At 37.3% G+C, this 23,695-nt stretch overlaps 1 pseudogene; it reads right to left on the bottom strand.

Annotated features, from left to right (window-relative positions):
- The window catches only part of LOC118837349, a 33,629-nt pseudogene extending 10,227 nt beyond the window's left edge, over window positions 1-23,402 (bottom strand).
- Between the last annotated feature and the right edge of the window lie 293 nt (window positions 23,403-23,695).

Raw genomic sequence — 23,695 nt, 5'->3', positions numbered from 1 at the left:
AAGTCTGTTTTGTAGGAGTCAGAGGTGGAAGAGATATTTGAAGAACATGTAGGCTAGCATTCTCTTTTTACAGGTGAGAAAACAGAAGCACATTGATGTTAAAGACACGTTTCTAATCTCACACGCTTAGTAGGTACCAGAGACAGGGTTTAAAGCTAAGTCTTTTAAATTTCAAATCTAATGCACTTTCTTTTAAAATAATACCAGCATTACAACTTTTGAAGTACTCTGACAAAAGTTAGGTCCAGAGGACAAAGGAATAGGTAAGCGGTATAATGGATAGAACACTTCACTTGGAGTCAGGAGACCTGATTTCGCATCTTGCCTCACATATTTGCTACCTGTTTGATTCTAGGAAAGTAACTTAGCCTCTCAGCCTCAGTTTTCTCATCTGTAAAATGAGAGGGTTGGACTCGTTGGCCTGGAAGGTCCTTCCTAACTTTCATCTATGATCCTATGAAGTAGGTATTATTATTTAGTTAACATCTACATTACATAATTGATTTTCTTCTCTTTTCATCGAATTATTTGAAGCGGTATGGCATAGTGGATTTTTGGTAGACTTGGAGTCAGGAAGACCTGGGTTGAAGTTATACCTCCACTCCTTGCTGTGTGATTCTGAGCAAGGGGGGATGATAGCACTTGCGAAACTCCTCGTAGGGTTGTTGTGAGTTATGAGTGTGCTAAGGGGGAATGCTTTGTAAATTTTAATGCGTTATAAAATGTCAGTTATTGTTATTAACATGCTCCAAACTTATAGACCCTCTTAATTTTCAAGCATCAAAATGAAAACTAAGTTTCATTCTATATATTTTATTTACTTTTTCTATTTATTGAAAGTATTACTAAGTTCACTTTAAAAATATTTTGGTAGGGGAAAGACAGTTTAAAAACTACTGACCCCCAAAGTTTGTTAAGCTCTTTAGGATCTGTTTCCCCCCTCTTCCAAACAGGTTTTGAGAACGTAAGCAGTCTTTTGATGGATTAAAGAACAAGCATACTGGAAGCACAGCATTTTAGACAAAGCAGGCAGCCTAGGAATAATCCAGTCCACCCTCATCATCCTTCCGATTAGAAAACCAAGTTCCAGGGAAGATAAATTCGTTTTCACTCTTGATCAGAAGTAGTGAGCTCAACCCTACACTAGCCATCAGAATTCTCGTATTATTTTCCAGTGTACTTTCCATGTTACTATATAGATGTAATCAATCTTTTGCCCTTCCAAAGAATTCCTTTATACTTATGCTCAGAAAACATTAACGAATTACAAAAATTAACAATGTGCAATGATCAAAGCAACTGTTCTTGTTTTGTTGTGGACAGAGAGCTGGATGTGGTTTATGGATGACTAAGGTACCAATTCTGACTGTGACACATACTGGCATGTGTGACATGCCATCTACCTTCCCAGTGTCAGTTTCTAAGGCAATTCATTCTAAGACTATGAATTTACAGAAGAATTGCTAATCTGTATCAGTGGAAGGAATTTCTGAAGCAGGAATATTAGTGAATAGAGTAGGCCAATCTCCTCATTTAAAAACAAAACAAAACTGCGATTTCCAAATGTTGTATGAAGTTTTTGGACAGGAACTTCTGTTAATATAGTCATGTTTTGTTTTCCTGGGGGCAAGGCAAGATTAAGTGACTTACCCAGAGTCACACAAATAACGTATGTTAGACACTGGACTTGAAGCCCAGCATTCCTGACGTGAATTCTGACACCCTTCCTAATATTGCCCACGAGGCCATTTCCCCCTCGTGAGGAATGAGGCCCAGAGAATTAAGTGACTTGTCCAAGGTTACATAGAGCCAGGACTTGTTTTCAAGTCTTGTAACTAAGTCTAAGTTCAGCATTATTCCCTTTTTCTCTCAGGAATTCCTTACGCTAACATCATAGCTTGAAACCTCTTTCTCCCCTCCATCCCTCCAACTCATATTACAGTCTTCTTTTTACCAACTAAATTAGATGCTCTGAAATGCACATGTGTTTTCTTGCCCATTAACTTCACGAACTCCCCATCTACCTTTAAGCTTAGGTTGTAGGAATGATAGAAACAATGTAAATGTAAACATCATGTCAAAGGAAAGATATTTCCATCCAGTACAACTGCATCATGCAATTTTTCACAATTGTACTCCTATTTCAGATTCAGTAGTAAACACAGAATGGTTCTCATAGAAAAAAGTAAAGGGTGATCTGTCTAATTTGACATCCCTTTCAGCTAGGAGAAGCCAATTCATTTTGCCTTCAAATGTCATTTATAAATGTTTTCGATCACCTGTACAATGAAAGTCAGCAAAGTATGAAAGCTTAACAATCTCATGAGACCTTAACATTGACCTTGTCCTGTTTTTGTGTCCCGCGTTTGGCCTAGTGTGGGACTTGTTGTAGGTTTTTGGTAAATACCTGCTGATTGATTGAACATTTGCTCAGCAAACAGGAGAGGAAGCTATTTAGGCAAAAGTCCAAAGAGAAATGGCATCAATGGTGTGTTTGCCATGCCAGCAGCTGAACAGATGCGGTTGCTCCCCCCTTTCTTCTTCAGGAGTGGTTCTTTCTGTCATTATCCACAAGGTGGCCACAGCACCTCCTGCAACCTGTTTACAAATGCTCACTCGCCTTTATCTACTTCCACTATGAAGGGGATTGAATCACACTATAATTGAATAACTATGTATTTAAAAAAAATGTCATTGTTAATTAGTGTGCATTACATTTAGATAATTTTTAAGTCACCAGACCACAGGAAGGAATTCTGAATATATGTATTTATGCATATAGGTTATCTACCTTGACAAAACATAAGATCTTTGAGAGCTTCGGATCACCAGTATCTAGCATAGTGCCTGGGACATACCTGAGTGTGAATCTTGCCTCAGACACATATAAATTATGTGATCCTCGGCAAGTCACTTAGCTTGTCTGTTCCTCGGTTTCCTAAGTGGCAAGATGGGGATAATAATAGTGACAACCGTATAAGATTGTTGTGAGGCTCAAATAAATTAACATGTCAAAAGTGTTTTGCAAACTTTAAAGTTCTCGTATAAATACTATTATTAATAAGTATTTGTTGGTTGATTATTTGCCACCAGAAGACGCATACTGAAAAATAATCTAGCAGATCTCTTGAAAGTGAATACATTTCTTCCTCTTACTCAGTCTTACACAATGAAATTATTATTTGTTTTTCGAAAATAGGGAACAGATATCCTACACATCTTGCTGTGATTCCAGTATTGCTCAATGCACACACTGTAACAGTGGAGGGACAGGAAGGCAGCCTAATTTAGGGACTGTGCTATAGCTTTTCAGATAGTTTCTACATCGTGGTTGTTAATCTACTCAGTAAGAAATCCCCATTGTCTATCAGAGTTATGTTTCAACATTTATTTTCAATTTGCTTCAGCAAGATGTTCAACACGATTTACTCTAAGTTAGGTCATTCATTAAAGCTTTATGAAATGGTGCTTATATAAACAGGCAACTTTGTATAGGAAGATTAAAACACCAATAGTGCTTTCTTAAATGTTGTATTTTTCTGTCTTCAAGGGTAATAAGCACCTATGTGATTAGAATGGCTTGATCTTGGGTCCTCTTCTACCTATGTCTTAGTAAAATGTGAGGGGAGAGTCCACAAAGAAGTAATATGGGAAAACTGAAAACATAGAGAAACTAGAGAAAAAGCCGGTGAGAGATTGAGAGCTGCTAACTGTGTTTTATTGACACCAGGAAGCAATGATTACATACAAAAAGACTTGGAGAGACTTCTGTTGGCTCTCTGCAAGAACTGTAGTAGTAGCATCCTGGGGACAGCAGAGAGCTCCTAAACATGGAGTCAGGAAAGGAGACCTAGGTTCCAATCTCTCCTCTGACACTCAGTGTGTGAGCCTCAGGAATTCATTTAACTTCATTGTTTTTCAGGCAACTTCCTAGGGATTTATTCATTAATGCACAGGTCCACACTGAATAATTCTCCATTGACAAAATCCTTTCTTTATAGAAGAATATTTTGCCTAAGAGGAAAACAAAAGTAATGGACCAACAATGGAGATCTTCAAGATGGTATTTGTCTTGGATGGCTTACTTGTCTACTTTCTTGAAAGCAGTATCTGGAGCATTTAATTTCTCTATACCAGTTGACCCGCCTATCTCCTTGAAGACAAATTCTTTATTTTTCTATATTCATAAAGGAAACCACAGTTGATAATCTGTATAAGTAAAGCATAAATTCTTCTCTTTGGCAGTCCCCCAATAGACTGGATAGACCCTGGGAAACTCTCCAGTTCTGGTCCCAGAATACATAAGGATGTGCATGCATGCTGTCTGTTTAAATGTCCTTCCTCTGCCACTGCCTAGCATCCTGCCTTTTGTTATCCCTCAGCTATCAGTAATCATCATTGCTGTAAACATTTAGATGGCATATGACACGCTTTGAGAGGGTGCTTCCTCAATCCTCCTGAGCTTTTCAGAAGGCATGAGTTTGAATTACCATCAGTGGATCTGGTTCTACTTGTCACCATCATTCAATGCAAAGGCACTGTAACTCATTCCTGGGTAGAAATTGCTCATCTTGGTTGAGTGAATGAGCTCTCCCAAGGCACTGTTCCACAGTTTACTGTAGTTGGTGGCAATAGGATTTTCATGAAGGAAATTTACTTGGATAGAATTGTTAGGAGGATCAGGAGCTAAGTTGCATCTTTTTTGCTTACCCCACACAGACTTTAGAATCTTTTCTTAAAAATGTTTTACTTTTTCCCAATTGCATGTGAAAACAATTTTAACTTTCTTTTCCCCTCAAATTTTGGGTTCCAATTTCTCTTCCTCCCTCCCCCCTCATTGAGAAGGCCAGCAATTTGACATAGCTTATACATGTGTAGTCATGCAAAACACATTTCCTTGTAAGTCATTCTGTGAAGGAAAACACAGACAAAAAAATCCAAGAAAATATAGTAAAGAAAAAGTATCTTGGATCTGCATTCAGGCTTTACCAATTCTTTCTCTGGAGATAGACAGCACCTTTCATCATAAGTCCTACAGAACTGTCTTGGATTATTGTATTGCTGAGAATAGCTAAGTTATTCATTGTAGATCATCATACAATATTGCTGTTACTGTGTACAATGCTCTCCTACTTCCTCTCATCTTGCTTGCCATCAGTTCATGTAAGTCTTTCCATGTTTTCCTGAAATTTGCCTACTCAACATTTCTTAAAGCACAATAGAATTCCATTGCAATCATATACAACAACTTGTTCAGCCATTCCCCAGTTGATGGACATCCCCTCAGTTTTCAATTCTTTCACCACTGTAAGAGCTGCTATAAATATTTTTGCACATATAGGTCCTTTTCCTTATTGTTTTTTATGTCTTTGGGATACAGACCCAGTTGAGGTATTGCTTCGTCAAAAGGTATGCATGGTTTCGTAGCTCTTTGGGTACAGTTTCAATTGTTCTTCAGAATGGCTGAATCAGCATGCAACTCCACTAATAGTACATTAGCATTTTAATTTTCCAACATTTGACCCTTCCAACATTTTTCATTTTCCTTTTCGGTCATATTAACCAATCTGACAGATGTGAGGTAATAGCTCAGAGTTGTTTTGATTTGCATTTCTCTCATCAATAATGATTTAGAACATTTTTTCATATGATTATAGACAACTTTGTTTTCTTCTTCTGAAAACTGCCTGTTCATATACTTTAACCATTTATCAATTGAGGAATGGCTCTAATTTCTATAAATTTTACTTTATTCTCTATATGTTTGAGAAATGAAGTCTTTATCAGAGAAACTCACTATAAAATTTTTTTCACAGTAATAATTACTAACTATATATTTCCCTTCATCCTATTTTCACCCTGTTTATCCTACTTTCTCCTTTTACCCTGTCCATTCTCAAAAGTGTTTTGCTTCTGACTTTTACCTCTCCCAAATTGCCCTCTCTTTTATTAGCTCCCCCTCTTCTCTTAACCCCTTACCTTCCTACTTTCCTGTATGGTAAGATATATTTCTACAACAGCCAAATGAAGGTGCGTATTTTTCCTTCTCTGAGTCAATTCCAATGAGAGTAAGGTTCATATACTCACCTCCCCACTCTCCCCATTTCCCCCTTTACTGTAAAATCTCTTTTAGGCCTCTTTTACGTCAGATAATTTATCCCTTTCCCCTTCTCCCAGTGCATTCTTCTTTCTCATACCTTAATTTTATTTTTTAGATAATCATATCATCACATTCAACTCACATTTCTGCTTTTGTCTGCGTATACTCCTTCTAACTACACCAATAACGAAAAAGATTTTAGGAGTTGTAAATATCATTTCCCATGTAGGAATATAGTTTAACTTTATTCAATCCTTTATGATTTCTTTTTCCTTTTTACCTTTTGATGCTTCTTTTGTATCTTATATTTGAAAGTCAAATTTTCTATTCAGCTCTGGTCTTTTCATCAGGAATACTTGAATGTCCTCTATTTCATTGAATATCCATTTTCCCCTGAAGGATTATACTCAGTTTTGCTGGGTAGGTGATTCTTGGCTGTAATCCTAGTTCTTTGGCCCTCTGGAATATCATATTCCAAGCCCTCTGATCCTTTAACATAGAAGCTGCTAAATCTTGTGTTATCCTGACTGCGGCTCCATGATATTTGAATTGTTTCTTTTTGGCTGCTTGCAGTTTTTTCTTCTTGATCTAGGAGGTATGGAATTTGGCTATAACATTCCTGGGAGTTTTCCTTCCTTCCTTCGTTCCTTCCTTCATTCCTTTCTTCCTTTTTTCCTTCCTTCCTTGCCTCCTTCCCTCCTTCCGTCCCTCCCTCCTTCCTACCTTCCTTCCTTCCCTCCTTCCTTCCTCCTTTCCTTCTTTCTTTACTTCCTTCCTTCTTGTCTCCGTGGTCAGGTAAAACAAGTCCACTCTTCCATATGACAGTTATATGAATACTTGAAGACAGCTATCAGGTTAGTAAAAGAAGCCCATATCTTATAAATTGCCACTTGCTAATTCTGTTCTTATCAGATGAGAAACCTGACACAAGACCTCAATGCTTTTCAAACTGAATTGATGTCCTATGTCAGCTGTCTGGTCTTACATAAATACAGCATTTCTAGGTGCACTTAGCAGAAACAGTAATGTTTAAATATAAGCCCACTGCTTTACTCATAGAGCTTCCAGTCTAGTAGGAGGATAAGACATGTAGTAAATGAAAATAAAAAATGATGTATAATAAGTGTTTGGACAATCAGAGTAGACTTAGTGGTGGATGTGTTATTTGAATTGAGTTTTAATGATGTCCATGAATTAAATGGATAGAGAAAGAAAGGGAGGACATTTTGGGAATAGGGAAGAATACAAATAAAGGTATAATGGCAACAAGACAGCATGCATGTTTGAGGAGACAGACTAGCACATTTTTTCTGGAGCATAGAACACCAGGCAAGTGGTAATATAACACTAAAACTCTATAATGTGTAACTTTTGAGTGGCAATAGGAAGCATCTAAAAAGCAGTTACATGACTGGATCTATACACAAGGATTCTAGCAGCACTTTAGAGGCTGCATTAGAAGGAGGGAGAATAGAGGTCAGGAGGCCTATTAGAATAGTACGGCATGTGGTAATTAGAGTCAATACTAGGGTACTGGCCTTGGGAATAGAGAGGTGCTGTGAGAGATGGAAGATTAATTTTATAAAATCTGTTTGCAGATGAGACATGACTGGTAAAAAAACAAAGTGTAGATTAGTAAAGCTATTTTGCATTTCACTGAACTAAAATCTATTTCCATATCCAATGCTACCATGCTTAAGCTTTGACTGATGTCAAATGGGAAAGAAATAAATTCTGAAACAGTATAGCTTATAGAGGCAGAAGAAGAGAATGTTAAGAAGAGTGAATATGTGAGTAGAATCACTTCTGAGATCATGATCCGCAAAAAGAAAAGCTCTGTGCAGCAGAGCCATGATACTAAGTCTCATAGCTCTCTTAAATACTAGCTGTTTAAACTGGTATCATGGACTTTCTTGGTCTGCATTGACATAAGTACATGTCTTCTTTACCCAGACTATATTATAAACTCTTTGAAGACAGGGTAATTTACAAAATATCTAATAATGTGCTTCACATAATGGGCACTTATTAATATTAGTTAACTACATGAATGATGAATGTTGATTGATTTAGTATCTGTATCCTGCTGTTTACTTAAGATGATCCTGACCTGCCATTACTATGTATTGACTTTATCTGGCTACACTCTTCTCCCAATTCATTCCAACCTACATTTTTAATATATTTTTATTTATTTCATTAACTATTTCACAATTACCTTAAACTATTTTTAACATTCATTTAAAAAAATTTGAATTCAAATGCTCTTCTCCCTCTCATACTTCCCCTTTCACACAAGAAGACAAGCAATACATATCAGTTATACACATGAAGGGGGGACCTCAACTTTTCCTGCTCAGAACTAAAGAAAGCAAACCTCAAAGTAAACAAGAAAGGAAATGAATAGAATTTGAGAAAACCTAGATATGACAGACCTCTGGAGAAAATTGAATAGGGATAGAAAAGAATGTACCTTTTTCTAAGTGGTACAAGGCACACAAAAACTGACCATGTATTAGCATAAAAACCTCAAAATCAAAGTAGAAAGGTCAAAATATTAAATGCATCCTTTTTGGATCATAATGCAATAAAAGTTATATTCAATAAAGGGCAGTGGAAAGATAGATTAAAAAGTAATTGGAAACTTAATCCTAGGAAATTTAGTCCTAAAAATAAGTGGGTCAAAGAAGAAATCATAGAAACAATCAACAATTTCATTAAAGAGAGTGACAAGAAAGAGAAAGTATACCAAAATTTATGGGATACAGTCAAGCCATACTTAGGGCAAAATTTAATTCTCTAAATTCTCACATCAATAAAATAGAGAAAGAGCAGAGCAATGATTGGGCATGCAACTAAAAATACTAGAAAAAGAACAAATTAAAAATCTCCAATTAAACACCGTATTGGAAATCCTGAAAACCAAAGGTAAGACTAATAAAATTGAAAGTAAGAAAATTATTGTGCTAATAAATAAAACTGGGAGCTAGCTTTAGGAAAAAACCAATAAGATAAAGAAATCACTGGTTAATCTGACTAAAAAAAAGAAAGAAAAAAAGCAAATACTACTACTAGGTCTGTATCCCAAAGTGATAACAAAAAAGGGGAAAGGACCTATTTATACAAAAATACTTATTAGCGGCTATTTTTGTGGTGTCCAAGAATTGGAAATTGAGGGCATGCCCATGAATTGGGGAATGTCTGAACAAGTTGTGGTATATGAATGTAATGGAATACTATTATGCTGCAAGAAATGACAAGTAGGCAGATTTCAGGAAAACCTGGAAATGTTCATAGAAACTGATGCAAAGTGATGTAAGCAGAACCAAGAGAATATTGTACAGAGTGTTAGCAACATTGTGTGATGATGAACTATGAATGACTTAGCTTTTCCCAGAAATACAATGGTCTAAGACAATTTCGAAGTACTCATGATGGAAAATGCTATCCATAGCCGGAGAAAGAACTGATGGAGTCTGAATGCAGATCAAAGTATACTATTTTCACTTCATTTTTTCATGGTTCTTTTCTTTGGGTCTTACTTTCCTTATCTGTAAAATAAGGTTTTCAATTAGATATTCTCTCAGGCACCACCTTTCTCTAAGTCCATGATCTTCTAAGCAACCTTATAACAAAATAATAAAAGTTAACATTGTATAGCACTTTAATGGTTGCAAATTTAAAATATTATCCCTTTGACTATCATAAAAATTCTCTGAGGAAACAACAACAAAAGCCAGAAAATTCTAGAAAGCAATTAGAAAGTATCTCCCAAAAGTCACTAACTGTACATTCCCTTTGCACTAGTGATACCATTTCTAGGCATATACCCACAAAGAAAGGAAAACACTCATATGTACAAAGCTGTTTATAGAAACATTTTTTAGTGTAGTGAAGAACCGGAGACGAAAGAAGTGTTTATCAATTAGTCAGAGGTTGAAAAATAATGGTATATAAATGCAATGGAATATTATTCTATTTATAGAAACCTGGGAAATCTTGTAAAAGCTAATGCCAACTGAAGTGAGCAGAATGAAAATTTATATAATTATTACAACACTGTAAAGAAAACAACTTTGAAAATACTTAATAATTCTGACCAATTGAAAGAACGGCCATGATTTTAGAAGACTAATGATGAATTATTCTTCCCATATCTTGGCAGAGAGATGATGGACCGGAAGTACAGAATGAGGCATACACTTTTCAGACACGGCCAATATGTGGATTTTTTTGGACAATAATTCTTTGTAATGAGAGAAGACTTTTACTTTTATGGGAAAGTGACAGTAGGAGAGAGTAATGTGGATGATGATGCCAAAAAGAGGAAAGAAAGAAAAGATTGCATCAATAAAACATTTAAAAATACATAGAAGAGAGTTCAGAGACAAGCAAGACTCAGACAAGCAAGACAGCGTTGTTACTACTGTTTACATTTTATATATACTTAAAAATCCCCAATGTTCCATTTAAAAGAGTTATAGTTTCATAATAAATTCTCAGTTATAGACTTATTTGTAAATGGAAATGATTTTTTGTTCATGTTAGTTAATATCAAATAAAAAAAGATTATTAAGTGCTTACTATGTGCCAGGCACAGCACTAAGCACTGGATGTTTGTCAGTTTCATAATAACAAAAATAAATTACAAAAGAAGCTATGAAGTCTGAACAGTCTGAGTGTTTTAAGAAAATTCAATGTGTCTGTTTTATGTATGATTTCTATATGAAAAATAATGATTAAAAGCTATTTTTGATTACTGGGAGCTTACAACTTAGAGTTTTATATGTATGTAATTATAAACAGTAAGACACCAAAACATAGAATAATTTTCATTATCAACAGATTTCTGATAAATCCAGAATATTGTGTAAATGCTGTAATTAAGATGTACAAAGATGTGCAAAAATTAAGAAATTAAGATGTGCAAAAGAAATAGTGATCTAGTCCCTGATACAATTCCTAGTGCTCAAAGAAAGCTATGACCACACCTCTGTCTGAGGTTCTGAATATTGATCCTTACCTTTATCTGATGACAGCTAGAGAGAGAAGCCCTAGTTTTCAATGTTGCAACTGCCCAGGAATATTGATTTGGTCTGTTTTCCTGTTTTATAGACTATTTCCAAAATATACCTCACACCAAACTTTTGTACTCCCAGCCCCCACAGAACCAATCAAGATTTATTTTCCCTTTTCAAGTCATATCACTATACTTTCACTCTTCCCCCTCTCCTTTAGGGACCAGTACTGACAATATTGGGATGTGGCCTCCAGTAAGATTTATCTCTCTTTCCTGCCCTATTTGTCATTTTACATTTTTCATTTGTTGTCATCTGTCTTCATTTATGAGCATTGACTTCATTTGGGGGCAGATTCAAGGTCTTATTAGTGCTGCAGCTTTCCTTTGGCCATTCAAATCATAATTTATCTTGCTCTCCACATCCCCTGATAACACAGAAGCTCTCAGCAAGATTGAAAAGGAGGTGGTTTGTCTTTGTGCCCCTGTCAACAGCCTTTCATCACATTTTTACCTTCCTGCTTCCTGATCTACCTCAATATATTATCCTGTGTTCCATTTCCACATAGCTATACAGTATAGAGGTGTGGCTGACAGTGTGAATGGATGAAGAAGTTGAGAGTGTTGCCAGAATAAGACATGGGTAAAAGGTGCTAGTACTGGGGAAAGGATTTAGTATCAATACCCCTGACAGACTTGGTTACTCACAGACGTGCTCATATTGACAGCTTTTAACCATATCTCCCTTCCTTGTCAAAATCTATTTGGTCAACTTTGAAGTCTGGCTGTGGTCAATCACTGGGGAATAAATTGTATATGCTATTAGTTGATAGTGATGTAAAATTGCCCATATCAGGGGTATTTAAATTTTAATAGTATATACTTGAAGATAAGAGTTAAATCCAAAGGAATAAATGGCTAATATTGAATTTTTTTTTTGTTTTGCAGTTGTTTCAGTCATGTCCAATTCTCCATGACCCTTCACAAAGATGCTGGGATGATTTGCCATTTATTTTTTCAACTCAGGTTAAGAACTAAAGCAAAGAGAGTTAAGTGACTTGCCCAAGGTCCTACAGCTAGTAAAGTAACTGAGATCAGATTTGAATTCTGGAAGATGAGAATTTCTGATTCCAAGCCCAGTGCTCTATCCACTGTGCCACCTAGCTGCCTAAATAATGAATTTGGGGCACCACCAATTCATTACTTAGGATATCATGCAATCAGAGTATCACAGAATTTAGAACTAAAGGGAACTTTAGAGATATTGTCTTGTCTAATTTCTTCATTTTACATATGAGGAAACTGAGGTCCAAAGAGGTAAAATGACTTGCTCAAGTCATTTTCAGCAGCAGGCTTTTTGACATCTCATTAATCATACCATGTAGATGGCAGCCTACTTTGTAAACTCTTTTTTTGAAGTTAATTTATTGATTTTCAGTTTTCACCATTCACTTACAAAAGTTTTAAATTTGCATGGAAGAATTATAGTGAATGGGAGAAACCATGAAAAAGAAAACAAAAGAAAAGAGAAGGAAAAATAGTATAATTCTCTCTATAGTCCTACTCCATAGTTCTTTCTCTGGATGTGGATGGCATTTTCCATCATGAGTCCTTTGGAAAAGTTTTAGGTCCTTGCATTGCCGAAAAGGTCTAAATCTATCAAAATCAGTCCTCACACACTGTGGCTGTTACTGTGTACAATGTTCTCCTGGTTCTGCTCACTTCATTTGGCATCAGTTCATATAAATCTTTCCAAGTTTTTCTGAAGAACACCTGTTCATCATTTCTTATAGCACAATAGTATTCAATTACATTCATATGCCACAACTTGTTATATCAGTTTCATGACTCAAGGATGACCACGAACATGCCTGAATGGTTCAGAATCATGAAGTATAAGAAATTCTCTAGGTGGAAGGCAGAGGAAGTATAACATTTATTTAAACATGAGAGAATCCAATCTCCAGACCAGTAATTCCAATTCCCTATAGTAGCAATAATATCCCAAAGCCATTAGCCCACCTCAATGTAGCAACAAAGAAATTATAACACAATATTATAGCAAGGAGCCAAGTCATCCTGTAACCTTCCCCTTTGCTAGGGCCTTCCTGTAAACAATCACTCAGGAATCCTAACTCTCTGCTCAGCACTCTCCTATAGCTCTATAGACTCTAAGTTCCTGCTCCTTCTCCTTGGGCTGAATTCCAATTCCTGTAGCTCTCTGCAGATTCTGCTCTTTGATCTCTGCAACTCTCTTGTTCTGCACTCTCTGCTCTGCCATTTCTCCCAAAGCTGGTGCTCCCTCAATGTCTGCTGCTTCAATGTCTTCTTGATGTCTGCTCCTGAATTCTGCCCTCAGTTCTGTTGCTCTGCTTCTCTCACTTCTGGGCTCTCTTTTTATACAGTCCTAGGGGGCATCTGATTGACTAGAACTCAGTACACATACCATTGGCTCTGGTCTTAGTGACTCCCTTTAGAGTCCTGAGGGCTTTGTACCCATATGAGCTTAACTAGCACAAGGGTGTGGGCCTGGGGCCTCACACCTAGTTAGTGAAAGGGTGTGGGCCTGCCTCTAATCAGGCCTCCCTTTGTTGGCCCTGCCTGAGGCTTATTCAATGGGCAGGAAAGAACTTTAACTTACTGATTGGCCTTGTGCTTGTTCAGCCATTTCCTAACTGATAGGAATTGTCTCGATTTCCAGTTCTTGGCCACCACAAAAAGAGATGCCATAAATAATTTTGTATATGTGGGTCCTTTTCCCATTTTTATGATCTCTTTGGGATATAGCCCTAGACAGGGTATTGCTGGAACAATACGTTGTAAACACTTAAGGCTGAATTTGATGATACTATAGGCTGATACTATAATTAATTATGGATGTTATCTAATGATGTCAGAAAGATTTTTTTCCCCTTATGATAAGGGAGATTCAAATCTTACATTGTTATACACTCCTTGTTTTGCATATCACTTCTGCTATAGAATTCTCTGCTGACTATTGAACATCTATGGGATTTAGTTTCATCACCTGTAAAATCAGGAGGAGAAGAGTTGAAGTAAATAGTCTCTGACATCCATTTCATCTCCAAATCCTATAATCTATGTGTGCATGGAGGAAGGATAGCCTTATGACTATTTTCAAAGGAAGTTGCAGAATTTCAAAGGTGACACAGTGATTTAACTATATTGGGTTATAATTACAACTTTATTCAGACTGTGGGATCATAAATCAAAGGTTTAGACTTGGAAGGGATCTTAGAGGTCATAAAGTCTGGCCCCTCTTATTTTATAGTGGAGGAAAATGAGGCAAAAACAGGTTATCTTTTGTGGGGGGTCATACAGTTAGTTTGGAAGAAAGCTTCGGAAGAAAGGTTAAAAAACAAGCATTTCTGACACCAAGTCCATTGCTCTATCTGCTATGCCACCAGCGGCTGTCTCTTTCACTAGTCTTTTGAGTATAATCTGTCTAGTTTAGTTAGGAAGACTATATCTGTTCTTTGTACGATATTTCTATTAATCATTGGAAGTGTGTGATTTTTGCAAGAGCATCATGTTTTCCCTGTGCAATGAAACCTACTCATAACATACTTCTGTGCTCTATTCCACTTTTTAAAAGTTTCATTGTGTTTCTTAAATAAACCAATTTTAAGTTATTTTCTTGTCACCAAAGCCAGAAAAAAATGAGCCAGCCCTATTAGCTCAGAAATAAATTGGGTCTTTCATCAGAAATAACAAAGGTAGTCAAACAGAAACCCACAGTAAATCAATTATGATATACCATAACTTGTGGATAAATAGTAGGACAAATTTCAGAATCTTGGTTAGGGTCAAGGTGAATGAAGAACTCTATGTGAGTGCACAGCGAAAGCATTTGTAATCTAGTCCAGTGGTCCCCAATATTTCCAATTCCATAACAGTTCATGTAACTCCTCTTTTTTTTTGATGATATTTTTAATAGCACATTTTCACTCCTAATACCAATTTAAACCAGAATTGAGCAAGAAGATAAAATTAACCAGGCAGTTGGGAAGGGGTGGTTATATTCTGAATACAGCTTAATTTCTTTTTTAAAAATTTAATTTAATTAATATATTTAGTTTTCAGCATTGATTTTCACAAGAGTTTGAATTACAAATTTTCTCCCCATTTCTACCCTCCTGCCCACTCCAAGATGACATATATTCTTATTGCCCCTTTCCCCAGTCAGCCCTCCCATCTGTCACCCCACTCCCCTCCCATCCCCTTTTCCCTTACTTTCTTGTAGGGCAAGATAAATTTCTATGCCCCATTGCCTGTGTATCTTATTTCCTAGTTGCATACAAAAACTTTTTTTTGGACATCTGTTTTTAAAACATTGGGTTCCAAATTCTCTCCCCTCTTCCCTCCCCACCCACTCTCCCCAAGAAGGCAAGCAATTCAACATAGGCCACATGCATATCATTACGTAAAACCCTTCCACAATACTCATGTTGTGAAAGACTAACTGTATTTTGCTCCATCCTAACCCATCCTCCTTTATTCAATTTTCTCCCTTGACCCTGTCCCTTTTCAAAAGTATTTGTTTTTGATTACCTCCTCCCTCTATCTGCCCTCCCTTCTATCATTCCCCCTTTTTTATCTTCTTCCTCCTTCTTTCCTGTGGGGTAAGATACCCAATTGAGTGTGTATGTTATTCCCTCCTCAGGTCAAATCTGATGACAGCAGGACTCCCTCTTCCCTTCCTACAGAACTGCTTTTTCTTGCCACTTTTATACGAGATAATTTACCCCATTCTCTCTCTCCCTTTCTCCCTCTCTCAATATATTCCTCTCTCATCCCTTAATTTTATTTTATTTTTAGACATCATCCACTTCATATTCAACTCAGCCTGTGCCTTCTGTCTATATATATGTATATTCCCTTCAACCACCCTAATAATGAGAAAAGTCTCATGAGTTACAAATATCATCTTTCCACATAGGAATGTAAACAAAACAGTTCAACTTTAGTAAGTCCCCTATGATTTCTCTTTCCTGTTTACCTTTTCATGCTTTTCATGATTCTTGTGTGTGAAAGTCAAATTTTCTATTCAGCTCTGGTCTTTTCACTGAGAAAGCTTGAAAGTCCTCTATTTTATTGAAAAATCCATATTTTGCCTTGGAGCATGATACTCAGTTTTGCTGAGTAGGTGATTCTTGGTTTTAATCCTAGCTCCTTTGACCTCCAGAATATCATATTCCAAGCCCATTGATCCCTTAATGTAGAAGCTGCTAGATCTTGTATTATCCTGATTGTGTTTCCACAGTTCTTGAATTGTTTCTTTCTGGCTGCTTACAATATTTTCTCATCTTTCCATGTAGGAATGTAAACAAAACAGTTCAACTTTAGTAAGTCCCTTGTGATTTCTCTTTCTTGTTTACCTTCTCATGTTTCTCTTGATTCTTGTGTTTGAAAGTCAAATTTTCTATTCAGCTCTGGTCTTTTCACTGAGAAAGCTTGAAAGTCCTCTATGTTATCAAAAATCCACATTTTGCCTTGGAGCATGATACTCAGTTTTGCTGGGTAGGTGATTCTTGGTTTTAATCCTAGCTCCATTGACCTCCAGAATATCATATTCCAAGCCCTTCGATCCCTTAATGTAGAAGCTGCTAGATCTTGGATTATTATGATTATGTTTCCACAATACTCAAATTGTTTCTTTCTGGCTGCTTGCAGTATTTTCTCCTTGATCTGGGAGCTATGAAATTTGGCAACAATATTCCTAGGAGTTTTCTTTTAGGGATCTATTTGAGGAGGTGATCTGTGGATTCTTTCAATTTCTATTTTGCCCTGTGGCTCTAGAATATCAGGGCAGTTCTCCTTGATAATTTCTTGAAAGATGATATCTAGGCTCTGTTTTTGATCATGGCTTTCAGGTAGTCCAATAATTTTTAATTATCTCTCCTGGATCTATTTTCCAGGTCAGTGGTTTTTCCAATGAGATATTTCACATTGTCTTCCACTTTCTCATTCCTTTGGTTCGGTTTTATAATATCTTGATTTCTCATCAGGTCACTAGCTTCCACTTGCTCCAATCTCATTTTTAAGGTAGTATTTTCTTCAGTGATCTTTTGGACCTCCTTTTCCATTTGGGTAATTCTGCCTTTCAAGGCATTCTTCTCCTCATTGGCTTTTTGGAGCTCTTTTGCCATTTGAGTTAGTCTATTTTTTAAAGTGTTGTTTTCTTCAGTATTTTGGGGTCTCCTTTAGCAAGTCATTGACTTGTTTTTCATGGTTTTCTCGCATCCCTTTCATTTCTCTTCCCAATTTTTCCTCTACTTCTCTAACTTGCTTTTCCAAATCCTTTTTGAGCTCTTCCATTGCCTGAGACCAATTCATGTTTTTCTTGGGGGCTTTTGATGTAGGCTCTTTGACTTTGTTGACTTCTTCAGGCTGTATGTTTTGGTCTTCTTTGTCACCAAAGAAAGATTCCAAAGTCTGAGTCTGAATCTGAGTCTGTTTTTGCTGCCTGGCCATGTTCCCAGCCAACTACCTGACTGTTGAGTTTTTCGTCAGGGTATGATTACTTGTAGAGTAGAGAGTACTTTGTTCCAAGCTTGAGGGGATGTGCTGTTGATTTCAGAGCTGTTTGTATACAGCCAGCTCTGCCACACCAGCTCTCATCCTCCCCTAAGATCTGCCAACCTGGACCTGACTCAGATCTTAAGCAGGCTCTGCACTCCTTCTCTGATTTGTCACTTAATTCCTCCCACAAGGTGGGCCTGGGGCAGGAAGCAACTGCAGCTGTAGTTCTGTAGCTGCACCACCTCCATTGCACCGGAGGCCAAACTGTGAACTCCTTTCACTCTGTCCCCCTGCAGCTTTTCCCCCTAACCTTATCTGTTGTCTTTGGTGTTTGTGGGTTGAGAAGTCTGGTAACTGCCACAGCTCACTGATTCAGGGCTCTAGGGCCTGTTCCACCTGGCTCCTGGTCTGGTTGGTCCAGGTGTGGCTCATGCTGGGATCTGCTCCACTTCACTCCCAGTTCTGTGCTATAGACCTTAGCCAGCAACCATCCAAGCTGTCCTGGGATGGAGCCCTGCTTCCCTTTGCTATTTTGTGGGTTCTGCAGTTCTAGAATTTGTTCAGAGCCATTTTTATAGGTTTTTGGAGGGATCTGGGGGGAGCTCATGCAAGTCCCTGCTTTCCAGTCACCATCTTGGCTCTGCCCCCTCATGTAACTTCTTAAAATGACATTTTTCACCCAAGTAAAATTGGAAAAGACTTCCATGCTTTTGAAAAAAGTAGGACAATGATTACAGTATCTTTCCTGTGATTTCCTCAAGGAAGAAGAGATGCTAATGGTGGAGTGGGGAGGGAGGAAATTGAGATTACTTAACAAACCAAGAACTTTAGAACTAGGAAGAGCCTTATTAATCACATAGATCAACTTCCTATATATGTATATTAAAAATATGCATATACAAATGTGGCTCTGAAAGCCAGAGAAGTGAAGGTCAAGGTTATGTCACTAATTAATAGCATAGCTGAGACTAGTCCTCCTATTCCAGAACTCTTTTGACTTAATCATACTGTCTCCTCATTTGGTGATGGTATAGATAATGTAGAACAAGGTGGAAGGTGAAGTGGTTGGAGACAAGAGAAGGAAAATTTTGACCACCTTGGGGAAAGATTATGTAATTGAATTGTCTCCTCACACATTCAAACTGCTATTTAAATTTCTATAGCTCTTGACCTGAAATTGATTTGGGATTTCTAGGTAATACTACAGTTGTCTCAACAAAACTAAAGAGCCAATGGTTGATTTGTTATATTTTGAAAGTTCCAGCCAGTGGAATTTTTAACATTTAATAGCAGTCTTTCCATCAAAGAATTCCTAGCATTGCCTATTTGCCAGGCATGAGAGAGCTGTGTAAATGCAAGGCCCTACTGAGGAAGAACTTCAGAGGCATGTAATATGAGCTATATCTGGCTTCTAGTCCTAGAGTCTCTGGTTGGAAATCCACTCCTATATTTTAAGAGATTGGACCTGAGAACTGACCAATATTTGTGGGGAAAGATACTCTTTTAAATATCCAGAAAATAATATTTGACTTCTGTATATAAAGAAATGAATCACATGAAAAGCCATAAAATGATCACTTCAAGTAAACTGAAGTATTGGGTGGGATGGTTATTCTTTTCAGAAAATTTGCTGTGGCCTGTTGTGTTGGAATAGCCTGTAATTCTTGCTACTGAGGCTGAGGCTAGCAGATCTCTTGAGCTCATGAGTTCTCAGTTGTTCACAAGGGTCCATGCAAAGTTTGGCATTAATATAGTTAACCCCTGGGAGGGAGGAGCCACCACAAAGCCTAGGAGAGGCAAACTAACCCCCAAATTGAGCAGTTCAAAGCTCCCATGCTCATTGGAATGGACCCAGGACATGCGTAAAACAAACAGACAAAACTTGATGTGGGCACATTCTACTTAGCATTGCTAATTGGTAATCTACCGAATTCAATAGAAATAATGAATGATTAATTGAATGATGGTACAGACTACATTAATGACATTATTTTGAAACAAATTTTGCCAGACTACCTTATGCTTGTCTAAGAAATATCTAATAACCAATCCAAATAAACTACTTTGAGATTATTACCAAGAGTCTCTGTTACATAAAAGGAATAACTTGAGGATTTTTTTAACAGTGCCCACAGAAATGCAGAGAAACTTAAAGCTAAAGTTTTAGTAACTAGAGCTAGCTAGAGATTGACTCCAACTGAACACAAGGAATCTCTTTAATTAGAGAGCACATCGAAGGGTACATCTATTACAAAAAGGTAGGTATACCTGTATGATGAACCACTGCACATCATTAGAGCCTCATATTTATGCCCAATGTTTTCTTTAGTTGTATTTACAATTATTGTTATTATTTATCTACATTTTGGTCATCCTCACTGTATTTCACACATAGTAGGAGTTAAGGAAATAGTTTTTGGGGCTGATGATATGAATCCTTTTTTGTGTTGAACTCAGGAATTAGGATGAGGATGGCAAATGGACAACCTTTGTGCTGTTACCATTTGTTCTGAAGAAAACTTTCAAAGTGATTTATGCATCAGATATTTAGAGAAGATACGTCAAAGGGCCCAAGGGTCTGCGTGGCCCACAACAGTGCCTCCAAAACCAGATTAAAATGTAATTGGGAAATGTTTGGCATAGTAAATAAAAATATAATGAAAAATAAATAATATTAACATGTGCTTGTAGGGATCTTTAGCTAGGATTTTAGTGGCCCTATTCCTATTTGAGTTTGACACCTTTGATTTAGAGTGGAAAAATTCTGGGCTAAGCAGGAGCATCTGCTTGTGGGAAATGCACTCAGATTTATTACCCCTAGATTGGATTCCATCAAAGCCAAACCAAAGGGGCATAGAAAGGGAGGCATAGTCTCTTACACTTTTTTTAGGCTCTCTGACTAATTCCCATTGGACCCATTCTAATTCATGGGAGACTTGTTTATTGTTATTTGATTGAACTTCCTCAAATCTGAGGGATGGCTGATGATTACAAAACCCTAGATTTTCTCTCTTAATGCCAAAATAAAACCTAACAGAGCATCTTTTGAATTTGGCCAAGCTATATTTCTGCCTAAAGTCAGGACCATTCCAGACAGCTGGAATTTGTCCTATTCTAAGGGAGCTCCAAAGCAAGCTCTGTAGAAAATATTGCTGCTTATCAAACTGGCAAACAGCACGTATTTCTTAAGGAAAGCCTTAAGCCATATTTAATTTTCAGTTCCAGAACAAAGTATTCTAGAGGTCAGGGAAGGAAATAGCTTTTGGTTTTGAGTAATGACTCTCTGTGTTCATAGTTTCCATAAGGCCAGGTTTTCCTTAGGACAGCCCCATTGAAGATTTCCTCCTTTTACAAATTAGCTTTAGAAAAAATGAGCTAGAAGGAAATTAACGGACCAAGGACAGTTTACTCCAGGTCATTACTGTTGCTTAAAGTTTGTGCTGAGGAGTAGTCTTAATGTGAAATTTGAACAGGCATTCGAAAGCTTCAAATTATAACCGTTCAGGAGATTGCACTGAATTATTTTAGTTTTTATCAGGGAAGGCAAAATGCTTTAAAAAGCTGTGAGTGTTTCAGAGTAACTTGGGATGTTAAGTGACTTAAAAACATGGACTACATCTGAGTCATTTTCTCTGTATCTGTATTTTGGGCTTGTTTGATTGATTTGTTTGAGTGGAAGACAACTAGTTTTTTCCCTGGATGTGGTTCACCATCGCCCCCTCCCCCCCCCCCCCGCCCCACTCCAGTGAGGTGCTTTGGAGATGGAAAGTGATAATTTTTGCTTGTATCCTTCAGGAGGAGTAGAAGGAGATAAAAAATCATTAGTGTTTTTCACTTGAATTTTATTTATGCTTCCAAAAAACCCCTCTAATGTTTCTTAGTGATTTCTTAGGTAGGTTTTATTGATTTGCTGGTTTATTGGGCTAATCTTTTTCAAAATGGTCTACTTTGTTCCTTTTCCTTCTCTTGCCTTGCCCTCTCTTATTATTCCTATTTCTTTCTTAAACTCTCTTAATGAATCAATGAATATTTTGTAATTCAGAAAAAAATAACCTGAAAGCAAATGTTGGCTCTTTTAATTGCATTCTGGCCTCTATCCCGAAATTAGATTGGCCCCAATCTGCTAGTTGATTTTGAGGCTGTGCTCAGTTGACTTTGAAACAGGTTAGTTATATAAATGTTGACTGGATATGGAGTAAAGTAATGCCCAGAGTAGTAGAGTAAGTGAGACTGGCTTCTTATAGGAGGCAAATTTTGAGCTGAGTCTTAAAGGAAATAATGAAGTAGGTTTGTTAGAGAGGAGAGAGCATTCCCTGGGCAAGGAAAGGAAATGAACAAAATCATGTAGGAAGGAGCATGCATAGCATCTGGTGCAGAGTAGAGGAAGAGATTAGGCTGGTTTAAAAGAAAAATCTTATTGAGAAGAGATCAGAAATGAGGCTGAGGTTAGACAAATCACAAGAAGTTAGGAAGCAATGGACTTGATAGAATTTCTTTAATGCCAGGCTGAGGAGTTTATATTTGATTCATTAGATGATAATAAAGAAGGACTGTAGGGTTTTTTGAGAAGGAAAGTAATATGGGGCAGCTAGGTGGCACAGTGAGTAGAGCACTGGCCCTGGAGTCAGGAGGACCTGAGTTCAAATCCAGCCTCAGACACTTGACACACTTACTAGCTGTGTGACCTTGGGCAAGTCACTTAACCCCAATTGCCCAGCCTTACCCCCTGCAAAAAAAAGGGAGGAGAAAGGTAACATAGCATTTAAAGAAGATGATTCTGTCACCAGTGTGTAGCATGGGCTGATTCTTTGAGAGATGTGGATCATGAAGTTCAAGTAGGAGCCTGTTGCCATAATGCCAGTTGGAGTTAGTAGATTGGAAATTGAGGAAAAGGGAATGTATAAGAAAGGAGAATCAGTTGAGGATGGGCTAGTGAATGAGAGAGAATAACAAAAATGATTCTAAGTTTGTAAGCCAGGGGAATGATGGGGACATTGGAGATTATGGGGAAATGAGGAAGGAGTACATTTAGGAGGGTCAAGAAGTAGGGCATCCTGAGTGTTCCCTACTCTTTTGGTAATCTCCATTTTAGGTTCTACCTAGTTCTAATCTGTGGTCCTAAAAACTAGGTGTGTTTGACACCCTCTATAGTCCACCTTGGTTTGACCCTAGCCTAATTTCCGTTTGATTTTGTTTACTTATCCTTAACTTTATGTTTCCAATTCCATCCTGGTGACCTCACCCTTTAATGATAGCTTAATTTTCTCGACATGGTGGGATATCCAATTGTAGATGTTCAGTAGAAAACTAGAAGCACATGCTTAGAGGTACAAACGGTCACAGATGGTTATGTAGACTTGGGGACCATTCAAATAGAAGTGATAGCTGAAACCACAAAAAAAATGAGTTATTCAAGAGTGTGTAGAAGAACCAAAGCAAAGGGATAAAGATTGAGTCTTGGGGGATACCCATAATTAAAAGGAAGAATAGAAACAAATGAAAGAGAGTAAAAAGAAGTAGTTGGAGAAAAGAAAAACAAGAAAGCAGTGTAATGAAAAACAAAATTTGAAACATCTGTTTTTTCTTCATATCGCAGGCATCTCCTTTTGGTAATTTTACCTGCTTACGTTGTTGCAGTTGAGCCTCTTCTTCTCTTGGTTTGGCTATTTCTTTCTTCGTTAGTTCACTCAAGTTTTCCCATGATTGTCTGATTGAGTCATCTGAATCCTTTATAATTGTCATTTTTACCGCATAATAACTTTCAGTTACATTCGTATATCATATTTTTTCTTCAGTTTACCAATTGATAGGTTGTACTGGTAATTAAAGTGGGACTTTTTTTTTACTGTTTTCCCTTTTGGAGCACTGAAGTAATCAAATGCCTTTGTTTCTTCGATTAAACCTGGGAGTCTTTGATGACCTGTTTAAGAAACAAGAAAGCCTAGTTCACATAGGTTTGAGTCGCATGGTTGTGATACCTGAAGTGTCACCGGGTTTTGAGTCACATGATTGTTATGCTCTTTGACCCCGAACAT

This window comes from Trichosurus vulpecula, chromosome 2 (assembly GCF_011100635.1).
Source record: "Trichosurus vulpecula isolate mTriVul1 chromosome 2, mTriVul1.pri, whole genome shotgun sequence".
NCBI classification, from domain to species: domain Eukaryota; kingdom Metazoa; phylum Chordata; class Mammalia; order Diprotodontia; family Phalangeridae; genus Trichosurus; species Trichosurus vulpecula.
Note: the sequence above shows the minus strand (reverse complement) of the source record. Positions and strands in the feature narration are given on the sequence as shown.